The sequence below is a fragment of the Lactuca serriola genome, chromosome 5 (genome assembly GCF_051521515.1).
Source record: "Lactuca serriola cultivar US96UC23 chromosome 5, Lser_US96UC23_V15, whole genome shotgun sequence".
Classification (NCBI taxonomy): domain Eukaryota; kingdom Viridiplantae; phylum Streptophyta; class Magnoliopsida; order Asterales; family Asteraceae; genus Lactuca; species Lactuca serriola.
Genome location: NC_136412.1, coordinates 272,958,823 through 272,965,107, shown reverse-complemented (window position 1 = coordinate 272,965,107; position 6,285 = coordinate 272,958,823).

Below are 6,285 nucleotides of genomic sequence, written 5' to 3'. Positions count from 1 at the left end.
GCCTACTAAAGATAAGACTGACTTGCTCTTATACATACATACGTACATATATATATATATATATATATATATATATATATATATATATATTAACTTATAATACTATAAAGTATAATGGTTGAATTTTAACTTTTAAAACTCTAGGGTTTGGAATTAAAGTGTGTGTGAGACTTTACAAATTCCAAAACTTGAGAACAAGTTTTGAAACTATTCAAAAACTTTTCAATTCTATAACGTATGAGTTTAATATGGCTTTTAATGGAAGGACTTTTGAACATCCATAACTTGAGGACAAGTTATGGAGCTCATAAAACAATTTATGGGAAAAGACTCTTCAAGTTCATAACCTAAGACTCTTTAATAACTTTTTTAAATAAAAACTTTTGCTTTTCCATAACTTGAGGAAAAGTTATGGAATCCATTAAAGGCCATTTAGATCATCAAATAAACAGACAAATATGTCAAGGAAAACTATGATCTAGATTAAATTCATATGAACAAGATAGTTCAAATCAAACAATTTTTCATGTAATTAGCCTAACCATTAAACTAATACAAAACATGAAACTACTGACAATTATCTTTGAAATTGGATTAGCATGAACATTACCTCATCAAAAACAGGTTTATAAGTTGAAAAACAACTTAGGGTAACGTTCCTAGTCCAATTCCAGTCAAAACAGTCGAAGATATGTTGTCCGGGGGTCCAACTCGTCGAGTGCATGAACCAACTCGGCGAGTTGGATGAGTCCAGCCTTGGACTCGTCGAGTCCCTTCATGGACTCCGCGACTCTGCTGAGCAGACAGTAACAAACTTCGATTTTTCAGCCAATTTTGCAAGTATAACAAGAAAACAAGCCTAGGCTCTTATACCATTGTTGGATTTTGAGCATTCTAACACTCCTAACTGTACATGCAACCCTAAATACCTTGGATCTATGTTTTCTCTATTATATAAGCAAATATGAATATTCCAAGGTATTACCTAGATCTACCATACAATTGTCATATACAACACATGAATCTAGTTAGAATAACATACCTTATTGTGGAGCTTGAAGTCTTGATGTATCGAGACTTAAGAGCTTAGCCCCAATAGTGTGGAAGCCTCAAGTGGAATCACAACACATCATGGACAAAGGATGAACTTGAGAGAGAATCTTCATGCACCTACAATCACCATGAACACCAAGAATACACAAGTATCTTACAAGTCTATTACAAGTGGCGATTTTGGCTATGAATGGATGTATTTATATGTGGGATTTCTAGGGTCATGGATATAACCCAAATCCATACCCATGGGTCTTATAATCCATGGTTCATGTGACCCAACTCTTTATGTATCCATACATAAACTTAGTCCAACATGGATCATAAGCCCAACACATATAAATATAACTAATTAACATAATTAGTCCCCATAGATTTAATTAGTCTCTTTTGATCACCAAATTAATCTCCAAATTAATTCTTGATCAATACTAATTAACTCATGATTTCATATTGATATATTATAACTTATAATATATTAATAAATCATATATAACATCTTCTCTCAAAAGTCCATCTTAACAAATTGTCCTGATGATATGCAACCCAAATGTACCATGCTACTCTCGGGTCAAGTACATACCAATAATAGTTGTGGGCTTAGACAGCTAATCCAACAGTATGAACAATGTAAAACAAATAAGAACAAGAAGAATGTTATAGAAATGATTAACTGAATTATTTCTTGATTTGATAGGAGTACAAAAGGTGCACATTGATAGAAATGGATAATCGGTTATCCTACTACAAAGGCTGGAAACTCCTTATGTTGACAAGGAGTTACTAAAAGACAAATACATAAAAAGTGCGCATGGACTGAGAGGGGACTGAAGATCAACAGCCTGACACAACCGTTGTTGTTGATCTTGTGTCATGTACTATACTAAAAAACACTTAAAAGAATACAAAATAGTACTTGACACCTTAAATGCATTACATACTCAAATATTTCCCAATACAAAACGATATCAGAAAGGTCTTGACTTTGGTTTGTCTTTACATCAAAAACTCATTCAGTCTTAGACTCTGTAACATTCCTAATATCACGTGATCTTGGATTGACACAATATCTCAGATTGACTATGGGGCACCTCATGTACTAACAACAAGGGATTAGGGTTGCGACGTGACTATTTGAGAGAGTGGAGGCTGAGTATGGAGAGGGTCTCAGGGGAGTTAAGGATCTTAAATAAGGCCACAACCCTAAACGTTAGGGTTTGAATACTGTCCACCTACGTCTTGCATAGGGACCTGGTATGCCTTGTGTAGGGCATTAAGCCCCCACATATATCCTCCTTCCTACATCATGCGTAGAATGCACCCTACGCCCCACGTTAGACCATTTTTGCAAGAAAATTTATAAAAAAGCTCAAAAGGAAAATACCTGCGAAACATATGCTACAACTTTCCCCTTCTTCGCCTAGACTTCATCCTTGAAGTCTGCTGCTGCAAATAACTCTAGATACTGATCTCTAATCTCCACCTCAGGTTCCCAAGTCTACTCATAACCCTCCTGATGTTACCACTGCACTTTCACCAGGTTCACCACTTTGGTGCGTAGGGTCTATCTTTCTGTCAAGAATCGCAACTGGTCTTTATACATAGTTCAGTCGCTCACCAACCTAAATGTCATCCAAGGGAACCACTTCCGAATCAACCACTATACAATTCTACAGCTGAGAGACGTGAAAGGTGCTATGGATCTGAATAAGCTCGTTAGGTAGGTACAACCAATATGCAACACTGCCTACCCGCACAATAATCTTGAAGGATTCAATAAATTAGGGGCCCAACTTGCCCCGCTTCCGAAATCTAATGACACCTTTCCAAGGTGACACCTTCAGAAGCACAGAATCTCCGACCTGGAACTCAAGGTCCGAACGCCGCCAATCCAGATAGCTCTTCTGGAAACTCTATGTGGTTCGCAACCGATCACGCACCTGCTACATTAAGTCGATAGTCTTGATACTACCTCATTACTCCCTATAAGTCGATGCCCGACTTCGCCCCAATAAACTAGGGTCTGACATCTCCTCCCATAAATCATCTTGAAGGGTGGTCGATCGATACTATCATGGTAGCTATTGTTGTATGAAAACTCAGCTAATGGAAGATAATTATTCCAATTCCTTCCAAAATCCAACACATATTTCGAAGAATGCCCTCCATAGTCTGAATAGTCTGATCACTCTTTCCATCGGTCTAGGGTGGTATGATGTACTGAAATGCAGATGAGTACCCAACTCCTCATGAAACTTCTTCAAAAACCTAGAGGTGAAGCGAACATCTCGATCTAAAACCATCAAAATTGGTACCCTGTGTCGGATCACCACCTCCCTAATGTAGATGTCAATTAATTTCTCGGCGGAAATGCTCTTGGCAATAACTATGAAATGAGAACTCTTGGTCAATCTATCAACTATGACCCAAATAGAATCAACTTCATGTGGCATTCTCGGAAACTTCATGATGAAATACATGGTGATCTCTTCCCATTTCCACATGGGAATGAGTAGTGGTTGCATCTTGTTATTGGGTCTCTGATGTTCGGCCTTAACTTTCTGACAATTTAAGCACCACTAGTGACTCAACCTCATATCCATATACATATTCATGGTCCTTGGGTGGATCTGAAACTTAGATTTATGAGCCTTCTCTAGTAATGTCTATCTAACCCCGCCAACAACCGGGACCCAAACCCTACCACAATGAGTCAGCAACTCATGGGTATCCATGACAAGTAATGGAAATATGACCCATGATTCGTTGCGCCTTATAATTTTCCTCCTTCAACCCTTCCACTTGATCCTTCTTGATCATATCTAACAGGGGAGAAACAATAACCATCCTCAAACACAGATCCCTAATGGTTGTACTCTTGGCCTTGCGACTCAAGGCGTCGACCACGCCATTGGACTTCCACGGGTAATATAGAATCTCGCAGTCATAATCCTTCACTACATCCAACCAACTTGGATACCTCATATTCAGATTCAGCTAGTCCATCATATATCTCAGACTCTTTTGTTTAGTGTATATAGTGCACCTAACCCCATACAAGTAATGCCTCCATATTTTGAGGGTGAAAACCATAGCCCCTAACTCCAAACCGTATGTAGTGTAATTTGCATCATGAGGCTTTAGTTGCCTCGAAGCGTAAGCAATCATGTGGCCTTTATGCATAATTATAACTCCCAGTCCCGAGATAGACGCATTACACTAAACCACGAAATCATCCATACCCTCGGGAAGAGTGCGAATCAGAGCCTCGCATAATCTTTGTCTCGACGTCTCGAAAGTTGTCTGCTGATCGGGCCCCCATCAGAAAGTAACATTTTTCTTCGCCAATCGGGTCAATGGTAAGCCAATCTTGGAGAAATCCTGGATAAATCTCTAATGATAATTCGCGGGACCAAGAAAACTCTGAATCTCAGATGGTGTCCTCGGAACCTCCAATAGCATCACCTCCTGATCTTAGCCGGATCGACCAATATACTCTTTTATTTGACGATGTGCCCTAAAAATTGCACCTCTCACAACCAGAACTTGCATTTGGAGAACGTGTCATAAAGCCTCTCTCTCCTAAGGGTGTCCAATACCTCCCGTGAATGCTCTTTGTCTTGCTCCTTGGTCTTGGAGTAGACCAGAATATCATCAATAAACATAATGACCGACCGATCCAGCATTGGTCTGCATACCCGGTTCATGAGATCTATGAACGCTGCTGGTGCATTAGTGAGCCCGAATGGTATCACCACGAACTTGTAATGACCATAACAAGTCCTGAAAGCCGTCTTCTACACATCCTCATCTCTAATCCTCATCTGGTAGTAACCTGACAGTAAATCAATCTTGGAGAACCAAGATGCACCCTGAAGTTGCTCAAATAAGTTGTTGATCCTCGGGAGTGGATAACGGTTCTTCATCGTTAACTTATTTAACTCCCGATAGTCAATGTACATCCTGTGTGAACCATATTTCTTTATCACGAACATGATCGGTGCTCCCCATGGCGAACTACTATGTCTGATAAAGCCCTTGTCCAATAGCTCCTTAAGTTGTGTAGACAACACCTGCATCTTCAGATGTGCTAATAGATAAGGTGCCTTAGCTATCGGAGCCACACTGGGAACCAAATCAATCTAAAACTCAACCTGCCTCTCGGGAGGCACTCCAGGTAAATCCTCAGGAAATACATCAGTTAAATCCTGAACGATGAGCACATCACTCATGGTCGACATGCCCCCAACTCGAGTATCGGCCACATAGGCCAAAAATCCATAACAGCCTTACTGAAGATATCTCCTAGCTCTCGCATTTGAATAGATAGAAGGTCCACACTGAGCAACCTCGCCATGAACAACCATTTATCCCCCACGTAGGGTTCGAACTCTCACTAACTGGTGCTCACATTCAATTATGGCTCTATTAGGACCCACCAATCCATTCCCACAATAACCTTCGACCCACCCAGAGGAATTGGAAACAAGTCAATAGAATATCCCTCGTTGAACATGTTCAGAACACATCCTCGATGAACCCTTGAAGCACTCAGTGAATGATCATCAGCAATCTCTACCTCCAACGGATAATCCAAAATGGGGGGAACATCACTAAACTTCTTGCTAAGCGCAAGAGATACAAAAGACCAGGTAGCACTTGAATCGAACAAAACATGAGTAGTCATACCATTGACTAAGAAAGTCCCTATACATGATTGGATAAAACATAATCATAAACAAAGGAAACAACAAAGTATAAGGAAAGTAGACATACAGTTAACCACATCATGTGTTCTTATCGCCTCCTCAATTGTTAACTGGAATGCCCAACTCTTCATCACAAGTGTCTCCATCTTACCCTAGTGGCCATCAATGATCCTTAAGGTGGGCGGTACAGGTGCCACCACTGCTCCTCCTATCAGCGCTGGTTAATCGGCCTTTTTATGGCCTTTCTAATTGCAATGGAAGCAAATCAGTGCACCTCGGCGGGCAATCCCTACTCATACAACCAATCTGTCCAAATCTAAAACAACTCGAACCCGTTACTCGACAATCCCTACCGTGCGACTTGCCGCACTTTCCACAACAACTTTGTCCCTGCTAGCCCCTATGATGTGAATTAATAATCTTGGGCCTTTTTCCTGGCCTACTGCTGCCTATACCTGCTCTGGCTTCTGCATCGTTAGAAGCTCCAGCTCAAACTCCTATTTTTGGGCTCTCACCACCATGT